Raw genomic sequence first — 15,208 nt, 5'->3', positions numbered from 1 at the left:
GCTCGAATTATCTTTTTGTCTTTAAGGGGGTCTCTCTATCTCATAAAAAGTTGGCACACCCCGCGCATAGCCTAACAAGGCGATACAATGAAATAGCCTAGGCGCAAGTGGCGCTTTTGCGCAGTACAGTATATGCGCACGGTAGGCCTAGGCTTTACCTTGACACACGCACACAACAGACATAGATTTTTCATAGAAATTGATTACTTTTAATTAATTTCAACATATTATTGATTGTAATAGTTCATATCTCATTTCAATTTCACAATACAAAGAAATAGACTAAACGATTTAGTCTGTGCCATTCTCAATTTCACAACGTAACTCATTTAAACCAGACCATCGTCTCAGATAGGCTATCCTCAGTGTCAAACACAATAATGCATGTAGTGTAACTTATACACAGGGGAAAAAGCACTAACTGGCAGAAATGAATAAAGGTTTAAATAAATACGGTTTGCTCATATAGTCTAGTGGTGTGGTGGTGAAGTGTCATGCTGCGTTCAAGAGCGTAGTGTAGGTCTACGTCCCGTAGTAGCCTATATTTTAATTTAACGTCTTTAATGGTAAGAGATCGCACAGGGATGGATAATGAGCGGTTGTTTAAGATTAAATTACAATGCCAGACACTTTCAGATATGAGAGACCCCCTCAGGTTTTTGACTTTGTTGCTTTCATGAGAGCCAGTCCTCACTCTATGGGAGCTCGGCTCCCTCTGGCTCCCACGTAATTCGAGCCCTGGCACTGACCTTGTGTGGTAGAGGATGTAGTCCAGAGGTGTCCACCTTATGTCCTAGGAACTCTGCTTCCTGTTCCAAGAACGCACATTTGTTGCGTTTTAGGCGAAGGCCCGCTTCCTGGAGCCGAGTCAACACCTGGTTCAGTGTTGTCAGGTGATCTTGGTCGCTCCGGCCCGTTAGCAAAATGTCGTCCAGATAAACAGCCACATTTTGAATGCCCGCCAGCAGATTCTCCATCATTCTCTGGAAAATTGCGGGGCTGGAGGAGTGGAAGACGATTAATGGAAAATGGAAGACGATTAACCTGGAACAGACCTAAGTGCGTGTTTATAGTGACATATGGCTTGGATGCTTCATCAAGTGTCACCTGCTGATACGCATGGCTCATGTCCAGTTTACTGAACTTTTCCCCACCTGCCATTGGATACTGCTCAAGCTTTGACACCAGGTTGACGGTGACTTTGTAGTCTCCACAGATGCGCACCGAATTATCAGGCTTTAACACCGGCACAATCGATGCTGCCCACTCCGAGAATTTCACTGGTTCAATAATTCCTTGTTTTGTGAGTCTCTCTAACTCCATCTCCACGTTTTTTCTCATGGCATAGGGAACTGGCCTAGGTTTATAGTATTTTGGAGCAACGCCTTTGTTGATATATATTTTTGCTGGTGGGCCTACCCAGGTTCCCAGTTCCTCCTTGAAAACGTCCTCATGTTGTCTTAGCACATCCTGTAATGTCAGTTGTGGCTGCTCTATTTTATTCACAAACACACAGTTCATTCCCAGCTCTTTGATCCATCCCCTGCCTAACAGTTTGGGCCCTGTGCCTGCTACGACCACTACTGGTAGCTGTTTGGCTTGGTCTTTGTACTTTACGGTGACTTCCATTGCTCCCAGTGTAGGTACTTGTTCACCTGTATATGTTTTCAGAGTCATTGAGCAATCCTGCAGTTCTTGTGTGCGCCCTGATGTCCATAACTTGCCATATTCAGTCTTTGACACAATTGTCACACTGCAGCCAGTATCCACTTCGAATTCAACAATGTTGTCATTTATGTTAAGCTGGGTGGTAATGGGGTCTATTTTCATTATGTTGGACTTTGCAAAATGGTGAATAGTGAACACCTCTTCATCACTTGACACCTCCTCGGAAGATTCCCTTATGTGATGGGCAGACTGCTTTCTATCATTTCTGAAACTCTTTTGCTTGTGCTTCTCTCTCCCCTTAAGCTGCTGCTGGTCTAGAGACGAGGATCTGCACATTCTTTTCACATGTCCGATTTTACCACAGCCATGGCACTTTTCATTAAGAAAGTGACAGTCTCTTGCCATATGCTCACCCCCACACCTATAACATGTTAACAAAGTTGTTTTTTCTTGGCCCTTAGTTGTTGCCTTCACCTTGTATACTGCCCCTTGCGATGCAGTTTTACTCACTGTCCAGCGCTTTCGGCCGAAGCTGCAGGTCCCGCACATCCTTATTTGCAGTCTCCATGGCTTGCGCGATTTTCAAGGCTTTCTCGACGTCAACTCAGGCTCTGCCAGCAATCTCCGCTGCATGCGATCATCTGCTATGCCCCAAACAAGCATGTTGTGTAGCATCTCCGTCAACTTATCTCCATAGTTGCATGTTGAGCGAGCTCACGTAGCACTGCCACATATTCCGTCACATTTTAAATCGTTGAACAATCTCGCTGGGCTTCGGGTTATAATGTGACTGAAGCAGTGCCGTCGATTCGGCATATGATTTAGCACCCGGTTTTACTGGGCTTAACAAGCTTCTTATCAAACTGTATGTACGACTGCCTACAGAACTTAACAATATTGCCCGCTTCCTCCCTTCATCTGCAATCCCATTTGCAATGAAAAAATGGTCCAATACTTCCACGTATTCCTCCCAAGTCTGGGCGTTATTGTCAAAAGCCGTGTGTGTTCCTACCATAGCCATCTCCACGTTTCGGTTAGCGTTAGCTTTATCGTTGTCTGACATTAGCCGAGTCTACTGTTGTTTTCAACTTCTTCTGAGCTCACCGTTTTCCTCGTCGCCAAATGTAATATCTTCTTTGCTATACAAGAATGGACGGGCAGCTGAATAACCTTTAGGTTGGCTTTTACTGAACATTAGTAATTGCAGTACAATGAGCATAACCCTCACTGGCCTACTACCATGCTATAACTACCCAGTGCTACCTATTACATGGTACTTACAACCCTATGCCGCCACCTAGTGACAGAACCGAGATAAACATTCCCAACTACTACACACTGGATGTTAAAAAAAACTTTTAAACTTTTTTTTTTATTCTTTCGAGACGCTAGTTCGCTCATTATCTCAGATCAGTGAAGAACTACCAGAGAAATCGTTGGGGAGAAAACTCAAACAATGTTAGACTTAGACTAGCTGTGTTACAGTTTCTCGTTGCAAAATTAAAATCTCCATGCGCTTTTGTAGGCTACACGCAGTCTCAAAATACGGTTTACAGCTCTTGAGTCATGTACTAGGTCATTTTTTTTATAACGATAATAGACCTCTCCAGAATAAGTCCCGCCTCCAGAATAAGTCCCGCCTCCTAACTTCCGTATCCATCCAACGTTCGGTCCAAAGTAGAAAAAGCTGGTGGGCAGATTGGCCTACACACTTCTGCCATCTAGTTTCCACTGTATTTTTTAATGGCACCGACAATCAAAAAATCCTGTGGAAACTAGATGGCAGAAGTGTGTAGGCCAATCTGCCCACCAGCTTTTTCTACTTCGCAACCTACAGATGTTTTACCGGTATGATATTTCGAAACGCCATGTTATTTCCCATAGACAATCGACGCCCGGAAGTTGGATGGATACGGAAGTTACGGAGGCGGAACTTATTCTGGAGAGGTCTATTTAGATAGGCCTAGGCTACACTTATAGGGTGGGTGCTATTGCGTTTTCTAAAGAATCTCCCGTCTTGGTTTTGTACAGAAATTAATATTAAGTGACACATACGTAAAAAGGGAGGGAAAAAAGGTCACCTTCCGATATTTAGCAGGCTACGGTCTAGAATTTAATTTAATATGGTTGTAATGGTAGGATAACTACACAGTTTACATGATATTATGACTTAATATGCTGAGGAAAAAAATTCAAAAGTACTTCGGAAATAAGTTTTTTTCACATACAAGGCATTTCAGGTCACAGATATAACTTAAGGTTACTCACGTAACCCCGGTTCTCTGATAGCATGAGTGAGGTATCTCACTATGGGACACGCCCCCTCGCGAGTTCCCCAGAAGCCATTATTTCATTACGCCAGCCACCAAACACACAAAACAGCTGCTCCGTTTTCCTTAACTCCGCAGTTTTGTCCACGTACACACCCAACGCCCTGACCGGACAGAGCGCATTCAGCCGCTCCTGCTCCGGGGAGGTGAAAGACGGTGGGTTAAACGCAAATAGTTCAATCGGCCGACACGACAGTGACGGGTTGAAAACCTTTGGAATGAATGCTGGGTTGGGTTTTAATACAACCCTCGAGTCACCCGGGAAAAATTGCATACAGGCTGTATTCACAGATAGGGCATGAATATCTCTTACACGTTTAGCCGTAGCCAAAGCCACCAACAAAGCCGTCTTGAGTGAGAGCACTTTAAGATCCAACTGTTGTAATGGCTCGAAGGGAGGGCGAGACAGAACATCCAAAACCATCGGCAGATCCCATGAAGGGGCCAGTGGTTTAGAAACCGGGCGGAGGCGTCGAGCCCCTTTCATAAATTCACGTATGAGAGGGTGCTGGCCCGCTGTTTTGTCCCCAAAGCCTACATGGTAGGCCGAGATGGCAGCCAGGTAAACTTTGACAGTGGAGAAGGATTTGTTTTTATCCAGTAAGTCTTGCAGAAACGTAAGGATAACGTCCACAGAGCACTGGAAGGCTATCGTCCCTGTTTTAATACACCAATCATTAAATACACGCCATTTGCTATCATACAACGTCCTAGTTGATGACGCCCTAGCGCTCTGAATGGTCGCTATGACATTGCAGGGCAGTCCTGCAGCTGTCAGATTCAGCCTTTCACGGGCCAAACCCAGAGGGCCAGGCGCTCTGGATGAGGGTGAAATATTTCCCCGTTCGCTTGGGACAGCAGGTCCCTGCGGGGGGGCAGCGGCCACGGTGGGGAGTGGAGTAACGGGATTATTTCTGCGCGGGGCTACAAGAATGAGTGAGAGGCTCTGTTCCCGCACCCTGGCGAGCGTTGGAGTGATCAGTTCCAACGGAGGGAAGGCACAAGGATTAAAGTTCTCCGTCGTAGGACGGATTTCCGTCAATTTGATTTTAGAAATGTCATATTTGAGATCGATGCAGATCCGATGAGAAAAAAAAATAGGAGGGGGGGGGGCTATCACCTTTTCTTTTCCTTTTTTTAAGGCAACTACAAATATTAGGTCCGATGAATTAATGTGTGTGATGATACATGTTTAAAGACCTAGCTGCTAATAGTGTTCTTGAGAACTTTCTGTGTCTCAATCAGTGACGGCTCAAGAAGATAGCCTAGCCTACCTCAGCCATGAGTTCCGCTTTGTTTATGTTGTAGCTACACGCTTGTCTCGTTGGCCTGGGGCGTTTGCTTAAAAAAAAGAACACATATGGAGGACTAATAACGGTCTAAAAGTTGGATTATAGTGACACAATCGAGACAGCTGATGAGGTTGGCAAATCCGTTTAACTTTTTTGGATATGATATTGTGAGCTCTATGTGCGAGAAGAGGCTGTTCTTTCCGTGCATCAATGTAGACAATTTCTTACTATCGCGAACTCTTGTCAGGGGAGGTCATTCATTTTGGGTGTCACCTATGACTTGAACAGATAGCCTGCTATGCCACCCCATGTAGGCTACTATTATTGTTACAGTTTTTAATCAATGCAACTAACATTATGTGTAAAGCGACGCAATATAAACCGTATGCAATGTATTATCCCGTCTGTTATGACATGTACAACAATGTTTTTCACAATTTGCAACGGAAGGTTTTGACAGCGTGTTAATTCAAGTCCAGTGCAGAACTGAATAAGAAAATCATAAGGCTATGTATCTTGAAGTTCCAGTATGTGAGAAACTTGATATGCCTTAATATCTTCAACCTCAAGTATGCAGCTAATAAGGAAATATAATTGTTATTTAATTAAACAAGGTGAACTTGTCCCCACTGTAGAATGCAGAAATGGATGCTACAAGGAAGGGAATTCAAACACACTCAACACCTTACCATCTATTGATGTCATTGTGGTTCATTGAGATATCTGACATTTTTTCTGTTAAAGATTGGCATGGAGACAATAGGAGAGTCAATATCACTATGAAGTGCCTTTGGTGTCCTCATCAGACTCACTCAGTCATCATGAAAATGTAGCAGAATAATGAAAGTCTGAGGTCTTATTATAAGTGGCCAAACACTTGCACACATATCAGTACAATGATAAGTCTCTTAAAATGTGTTTCCTTCATTTTATACAATTTCTTTTCATTGGATGTACGTGATTTTGGCATGTCCCACACACTGCTCGGCTAACTACAGTGTGTGTAATAAGTGGTTAAATGATACTAAATCAAAAAAATTTTAACATGGTTTTATTGTCCACAATAAGTTATTTGATAAAACAAGTCATTTTGATCATGTATATTGTATTTTCATAATCATATTGAACATTTTGCATGTGTCCCTGAAATTGCGGTCCACCCTGTCATTATGGGGTAACTGTCCCTTTAAGAAACCCACTGATGTTTTCAGTGACATCACTACGAGCTTTTTTTCTTTCTTCAATGGAGACTGAAGCATTGGCGAGTTGCAGAGTAAGTATTTCCACTTATGTTTCATAATTTTCATCATATTATGTGTGTAGTTGGATGTTGTCAAGCTTAACATGTCCACTCTGTCATAGTGAAATATCAATTGATAGAAAAACCTATCAGAACTTTGAAATATATTTGTAAAACAGTACATAGTCAGCTTGCTGACTGTAGCATGTTGCTAAGTGAAGGTCCACCATGTGCTCATTAAATGCTAACATTAGCCAAAAATGTCCACCCTGTCATTGTCCACCCTGTCAGCAAGCCTTCCATGACAGGGTGGACATGTGCATAGTTTAGGCCACATGCTGATAATGTTACACATATTACAACAGCTATTACACACATTTTATAACAGTACATGCTATACATAGTAAATTTGGACAATTGGACAATTTGGACAATTTTTTTGGCGATATCGGTATCAGCAAGCCTAGTTTGATAAGGCAAGCCTAATTTACAGACTGCCAATTAAAATGTGTAAGGGAACATTTTGAATCGTCTTTTTCAAGGAATGAGATCAAAAGGAGCTGAGATAGCAAGGAGATATCGGGAACGTCGTGATGCTGACCCAGACAGAAGAAGAAAGTACCTTGAGAAAGAAAGGGTCAAATGGAAAAAAGACAGAGAGACTGGAAAGAAGAAAGGTGTCAATGAGCTCAGTGAGAGAGAGAAGAGGGCAAAAAGAAGGAAATGGAGAGAGGCAAAAAGTCAAGCCAGAGCCAGAAACAGGGCCAGTGCTTTGCTACAGTCACAGCCACCCCTCCCCTGCTGAAACTCCTGAAAATCAGCGTGAGCCAGGGCCCTCCAGGTTAGATCATTGGAAGTTTAGCTGATGAGACTTATTAGAAAGTTTAGATGTATTTGAAGGACAATTATCAACTGTTTATGTCCCCATAAAATGACATATGAAGGGTTCAGATGCAAAAGCCTCTAAATGCCACCTACGTCAAAAATGAGATAAAGATGGTGAATGGATGCTCTCCACACATAGTATACGTTAACCTTCTAACACTGTTCCGGTCAAAAATGACCGATTTAACCATTCCCTGTACCATAAATATGGCATTTTTCATCAGACTGCCTCAAGATCTTATGATATCCTTCACAAAAGGCTTTTGAACGCATAGAATTTATTTTGACTACTTTCTTTGAATTTTGAGTGATTTATTCAACGTAGAAACACTTTTTTTGTTTAAGGTCAAAAATGAGCGCCATAGGAAATGAATGGGAAAGAGTATAATTTTCATCCAGGAGATAAAAGACATCTCCTTACACACACTCCTACAACTTACCACCAATGTTCCCACACACATGCATGCATGCACACACACACACACAAACAGACACACATACAGTACACACACGTACACCCACTCACAGACACACACACTCACACAGTACATGTTGTCAGTTCATGTTGTCATGTTGCCACATGTACGTGTGAACCACCAATGTTCGCACACATAGGCACTCACACACATACAGAAACACACCCACCAACACACACACAAACAGACACACACACACACACATGTACACACACTCACACACACACACACAGTTCCTGTTGTCAGTTCATATTGTCATGTTGCCACATGTGCAGGAAAACCACCAATGTTTGCACACACATGCATGTACACACACGGAAACACTCACACCCACACACACACACACACACATACACATTTACACCCACTCTCTCACTCACTCACACACACACACACACACAGTTCATGTTGTCAGTTCAAATAATTTAACTTCAAAACCCACTAAATACCACTCTTTCCTGGTCTGACATATTGATTTATAGGCAAAAACCTATAGGAGCCTGATTTTAAATGCTCATTTAAAAGAAAAGTGGTCAGATGGATTTAGAGGGTTTTTGCATCTGAACTCTTCATATTGATAACTAACTTGCTAAAATCGTATAAAAAAATCCTTACAAATATTTTGTGTTTCAGGCAACGGCGTCAAGGGGAAAGCATTCTAAGGAGTGCGAAGAGAAAACTGAAAAAACAGATTGAAATATTAGAGGCACAGCTCAAAAAAGAGAAAAGTAAAACTGCATTGTTCCTTGCATTTATGGGGCCATTCAATGACATTCCACAACATGTCCACCCTGTCATGCCCAGGGTCCACCCTGTCATGTCTCTGTCCACCCTGTTATTTTCATGTTCTATGAAAATAAACAAATTATTTCCACAAGTTAGCAAAATATTTTGTGTGATTCCTTTATAAGCAAATGAGGGCCAAATAGTATTGTTTGAAAATTTGACCAGATATCTTTGTTGTTAGATTTTATTTAGAAAAGAAAGTGCAACTCTCGCAGATTTTATAGAGAAACAAATAGTTTGCCATAATTTCATTATTATCCCAATACTTTTCCCATTAACTAAAATGTATTGTTGAGAAAGGGACTAAATAGTTTTCTGAAAATGTACATTTTATAATCACTATGTAATTACAATGTATTTACTCTGTTTTGAAATTGTCCATGACAGGGTGGACATATTTTGCTGTTTGCATGTAAATTGTCTGCTTGCAGTTAATTTATAAAAAGTGTGGGAGCTTGACCAATATGTATTTCTAACAGCATAACATATACTTAATACAATGAATATGAAGTTCAATGGAAAATCTCAGCTTTTTTGGGGGGGATGGGGAAGTCTCAAAGGCACCTTATGGTGATATTGACTCAGGACATGGTTGCCTTTGTCGGTGCCCTTATGTGAACTTACACAGGTAAACTTGCTCATCTTTACTTGCGTACGACTTCACACCAGTGCTTCAGACCAGAGCTGATGCTTCAACAACAGCCGTCACTGAAAAGCTGTTAGTGTCTTTGAACACAGCTGTTCTCACATTAGCTGATTGCGATAAAAATAAACCATTGTTGCCTAATTACCAATTATTAATTACACCTGTGTGTAGTATCTACTTTTTTTAGTGTGTTTCACATATAGTATTTTGCAGTATTTCTAAAATACAAAAATACACACCAATAAAGTATTTTGATACAAAATACAGAGCCATTTCCTTCAACCAAATAAAATACAAATGACAAAATACTATTTTGTATTTGAAATACATATTACATGTTTCAGAAATACTACCCATCCCTGGGAACAGGCAGATTAGCCTACATCTTTATAGTTGACCATATGATGACATACTTAGGTTAATACTGTATTTCACCAGTTAGGGCACCAAAATGGCCAGCAGCGGCACTGTGTAGCCTATCTTGACAAGTTCTGGGTTACAATATACAGGTAGTGGGCTCTCTGTTGATTTTAATGAGTAGGCCTAAGCCTAAAGTTACAGCATTTCTATCACAATTGACCAGACTTCGACCTTTTGTCTGCTTTTAACAAAATTCTGGCTATGATTGTTCCTTGTATTGCATCATGAGCCATCACTGCGCCTATTGCATTCTACTGTTGTTAGCCTTAAGCCTAGCTTAGTCATTATGTTATACCACATCGCCCTCCATTAGAAGTGCAATGAGCTGCATTGAGCATAATAAACTGCATTTAGAATTCCAAATCCATATTTCTAGATATTTTGGTAAAAGTAACTTAAAAGTAATACAATAGTAGTGTAATGCCTTACAATTCAGAGACAGTAATATTATAATGTAACAAATTACTTTGACGATTTTGAAGTAACTTGCCCAACACTGCCTGTAGGTGGCATTAATTATATAGTAAGTGTACCCTGTAGCCTCGTTTTGGTTTAAACAATGGCCGTCGTGTGAATAAGGCGAATACTCCCTTTACTTTGCTGTTTGCATCTTTTTGTACATTAAAAACCAATAGGTCGCGACCGCAAAAGGGGTGCTATCTCTATAGGTATATATGAAGAACGTATGACTTATGGCCTGAAAAAAGTTCAGTCAAACGATTTTTTTTCACTTTAATCCCTGAAGGCATAGAGCAGGACGTGTGGCCACTGGTGTGCCACACGTATCTATCTCTAATGCATCTATCCCTAACGGGGCTTTCTGATCGCGCAGGGAGAAAAACATTGGACATTGCGCATTCTCCCCGGAGGCGAATAAGTCCACTTTCACTCGACCCGTTCGCAACCAGATTTGAGCCACCACATTGCTGTGGAGTTTCCAGTCTCCGTAGCGGGGGTTGCCCCTGGATAATAAATCTGCACCCAAATTCAATACACCGGGGACGTGTGTGGCTTTCAACGACAGGAGCCGTGTGCTGCTCCATAAGATCAGTCTGTGTGCCAACGTGTGCATATGACGAGACCTCAGTCCCCCCTGCTTGTTGACATAAGCCACCACAGTGGTGTTGTCTGTTCTGACCAAGACATGATGCCCTCTCAGGATGGGCAGAAAATGTCTGAGTGCGAGCCAAACCGCCATCAGTTCTAGACGGTTTATGTGCAAAGATTGCATGTGTGAGTCCCCCACCCCGTTTATCGACCTGCCCTCGTGAGTAGCTTCAATCCCAGCGACGCCACCCATCGCTGAACAGCCATTATGTATAAACGGCCGAGGGGTACGACCACCAAGGCTGACGCCATGAGGCCCAGGAGTCTGAGGCAGACCCTGAATTTCACAGTAACCCCCCTGCGGAAAAGCGTGAGGCATGCGCGGAACGCTTTGACTCGTTCCGCTGACAGGTGCGCTCTGAATGAGACGGAGTTTAGAGACAGCCCTATGAAGGTGGTGATCTGACACGGGCGCAGCACGCTTTTTTCCCAATTTATTCTGAAGCCTAGTAACAACAGGTGCTCCGTTAGGAGAGCTGTGTGCTGCTGCGCTTCCTGGTATGAGTGCGCGGCCACCAGCCAGTCGTCGATAAAAGTAGCCAGACGTAAACCCTTTTCCCGGAGCGGCGCGATAGCCGCTTCGGTGACCTTGACGAAGACTCTGGGGCTGAGCGCAAGGCCAAATGGGAGGGCAAGCCACTCGTAGGCCACACCTCGAAAGGCAAACCTGAGGAACTTTCTGTGGGGCGGATAGATCGGAACGTGTAGGAACGCATCGGTCAGATCCACTGAGGTGACCGGGCGCACGAAGCGCATTAATGCGTCATTGGTTAGCATCCTGAACCTGTACTTTCTTAGGTATCTGTTCAGTGCACGCAGGTCCAATATCGGGTGCAAGCCCCCCCCCCCCCCCCCTTTCTTTGGAACCAGAAAATACCTCGAGTAAAAAACGTGATGGCTTTGCTCGATGGGGACTACTCTGATCGCTTGTTTGTTTAACAGGGAAATTATTTCCCCCTGTAGAACACGGGCAGATTTCCCTGTAGCGTGGGATTGTACAATCCCATTGAACGGGGGTGGGGGTGTAGCGAACTGTAGGCGGTAGCCTTTCGCTATAATCTTTATTATCCAGTCTGACTTCACGTGCATCCGCCAGTACTGGATGCGCTCGGTCAGTGGCGAAATGACGCCATCTAGTGGCGCTAACTGGCGCGACCGAGCTGGCGTGGGCTGCAACGCTAGCGTGCTTATAATGCCCATCGCCACCGGTGAAGCTTTGGCTCCGCCTGGTGGCGTTATTAGGGAGTGATTGCACGCCATTTCCACTGAACATGGCTCGTGAATTTTTGTGAGAGCTTTTTTGTTCATTTGACAATTTTTTGCATTCTTTTGACGGATACGCCCTCGGCCCTCGGCCTGACTGCGCACCGAGACATTTATTTTTGAAGGGGGGCACTGGTGTGTGCTTGTGAGACTCTGTTGGGGCTCGAACTGGCACTCCAGGTCTCTTCTCTGCTTCAGTGGGCTGTGAACTGCGAGCGCTTCTGTGGCCTCAGCATGCCTCTTGGTGGGCAGTGAACATGCCTCTTTGAACAGGCCCAGGAACGGGGCCGGTGTGAGTCGAGGAGGGGGGAGCGTCTGGCTGGACTCGCCCCCCCTCGGCTGCAAGGCGCGTACTAGGCGCGCTTCTTCTTCCTCGCTCCCTGCACGGGTGGGGGGTTTTGCTGACCTCCCTGTGTCGCGTTAGGGTTAAAGGGCTTTTTAACCCAGGCACCTTTGAGCTCGGGGGTCTTACCAAGGCTCTGAGTGGCAGTCTGGGTCGGGAGCTGACGTCTCGGTATCCGGTACTGCGGCGGGCGTGCCGCTGCCTCGGAGAACGTCTGTCTGGGTGCTTTGGGAGCGGGGGCTTGTGCCTTTCTGGGGAGGCACAGCTGCAACGCTTCACTGTCCCGTTTCTTTTCCTCACACCGCTTTTGCATAGTGGCCACGGCTGATCCAAAGAGGCCTTTGGGGTCCACGGGCACATCTAGCAGCTGGGTCTTCTCCTTGTGGAGAGGCTGGAGAGGTCGAGCCAGCGAGCTTGGGAGACCATGTGGGCCATAGCCCGTCCCGCCGTTTGCACCGCACACCTGTGTAGCCGTAGGCAGAGGTCTGTGACCACACACATTTCGTCCCACACAGCTGGCTGGTTGGGGGCGGACGAGAAGTCTTCCTCCAGCTCGGCTTGGTAGGCCATGAGCAGAGATGAGAGAGCTCTCACGGCCGACGCCACTGCTTTGTAGCTTTTTTCAGTCACGGCGGACTGGAAATTGTCGGCTTTGGAGGGGAATGCGGGTCCCGAGGGGGTCATCGCAGACTTCTGGGTGGGGTGGAGATGGGAGGCCAGGAGCGGTTCGACAGGGAGCAGATGGGAGAATCCACTGCTTTCCATGTCTGGCCATTCCAGCGCCGCGAGCCCTTGAGCCGGGTTTTTCGCTGAGAATGGGCTGCTCCATGAGCGTGTGGCTTCCTCGAGGCACTCAGCACCCAGTTCTCCAGCGCCGGCCGGCTCCTGGGTGACTCAAGGGGAGGGGGGGTCATCCGCTCCTAGCATGGGGTCGTCGTCGGTGAGACTAGCTAGGCGTGCTAGCCTACGTCGGCGAGACCAGAGGGAAAGTCGGGCGCAGTGTTCACACACTTCCAGGGATGTGGTCTGGGCGTGTACGCGGCACACACCTGGTGGGTGTCAGCGGCCGAAATCTTGTTCCCACACAAACACATCCTAGCCGGGGCTTCGCACTTCCTCGCGGGGAAGGGGGGGCACAGGCGTCGACATGTTGTTTCGCTACTGTTTGAGGACAGGCTAGCGGTTGCTACTGTTTGGTGACAGACTAGCTTTGGAGCTACTGTATGTATGGAGACAGACTAGCTTTTGGGTTTGGAGGCTACTGTTTGGAGACAGGCTAGCGGGCTACTGTTTGGAGACAGGCTAGCGTGCTACTGTTTGGCGACAGGCTAGCAAGGGAGAGGCTACTGTTTGGCGACAGACTAGCCAAGTCCAAACCAGTGCTCTTCGAAGATGAAGCGGCGTTAAGGTAGCGTTCGGGGACCGAGTCGTTACCTCGCTCAATGAACAGTTAAGCCACCAAGCCACAGCACCTGTACACGAGAGAGCACGCCTCTGGGGGCGAGAAGAGGTTTTAGACTGAAGCAATGACGTTGCGCCGTAGAATATAAGGGAGGAGGAAGTACCTCCTCCACGTCGCATACGTCAGTCGTCCAGCCAATGGTGGCTGGCGTAATGAAATAATGGCTTCTGGGGAACTCGCGAGGGGGCGTGTCCCATAGTGAGATACCGAATGAATGCTTGAAAGAGAACCTGGACACAATGAAAATAAATGAACACTCCCCTCAATGTCAACACTATTTCTTTGCATTGATGTGAGACTTTAGAGTTGACGAACTCCGGTGATATGCAAATTCCTTGCTGCAGACATTGCAGAGGACTTTATTTTTATTTTTAACACTTGCACTAACACTATGTGTATCAATACCAGGCGCGCGGGAACCTATTTTTGACCAGGGGTGCTGAATAACAAAAATAATGGATGTCCGACGATCTCCCCGCCCCCCCTCCCCTCCCCTGGACATGTTTCGGATTTTGACTGCTAAATAGCCTACGTCATTTTAGTGCGGTGTGCGGGTGATAGCGAGAAGTTTTAGAAAAGTCCTGGGCAGCCACAAATTCCAATGTTCCGCGACAGCACTCCGAGTCCACTGCGCCCACCCTAACCCCACAGAAGCGCACTTGACATCATTAGCCTATTTCAGTATAGCTAAGGAAAATTACTTTTCTGATCGTCAAAACCACACCAGAGATGTTAGGTAAGGGATAATGCCCGACGAGGTGTCCATTATCAGAAATAAATGGATGACGCGGAGGCGTGAACTGTCCGACGCGAAGCGGAGGACGGTTGCCTTTTGCGAAGTCCATTTATTTCTGATAATGGACCCATCGAAGGGCATTATCCCGTTTATACCATGGTCACTTAAGAAATAAATAAATATGAAATCAATTATTAATACTAAATTAGTTTTAGAGTTAAAATCGTTCGTTTTTTCAGCTGTTTTTGCAATGCTGTGGAATGTTGATAAATCACAGCTGAGCGGACTAACTCAGGCGTTGTCAAGAAACGTAATAATAATTTTATAGGTGTAGTAGGCTATATCACTTTTTAAATGACACCCTTTTCAACCTAGACCATGGTATAAGCTTTAAATATAGGCTAATAATCAGGCTGCAATGATCTCGCAAATAATTTCTGAATAGCCTAAAGTGTGTCGTCTCCACAGCAAGTAGGCCTATGTGTTCTAATAATTTCTATCTTAGCGACTAGGATAGTGAAATGATTTCACTAGCTATACATTTATTAGTTTCT

At 45.0% G+C, this 15,208-nt stretch overlaps 1 pseudogene; it reads right to left on the bottom strand.

Moving 5' to 3' along the window:
• Positions 1 to 4,607: 4,607 nt before the first annotated feature.
• Positions 4,608 to 13,550, bottom strand: LOC143124763 (uncharacterized; annotated as a pseudogene).
• Positions 13,551 to 15,208: the final 1,658 nt, after the last annotated feature.

This window comes from Alosa pseudoharengus, unplaced genomic scaffold (assembly GCF_046254945.1).
Source record: "Alosa pseudoharengus isolate Yale_2024_CS ecotype anadromous, Long Island Sound unplaced genomic scaffold, YU_APseudo_1.1 YU_APseudo_1.1_scf_15, whole genome shotgun sequence".
NCBI lineage: Eukaryota > Metazoa > Chordata > Actinopteri > Clupeiformes > Clupeidae > Alosa > Alosa pseudoharengus.
Note: the sequence above shows the minus strand (reverse complement) of the source record. Positions and strands in the feature narration are given on the sequence as shown.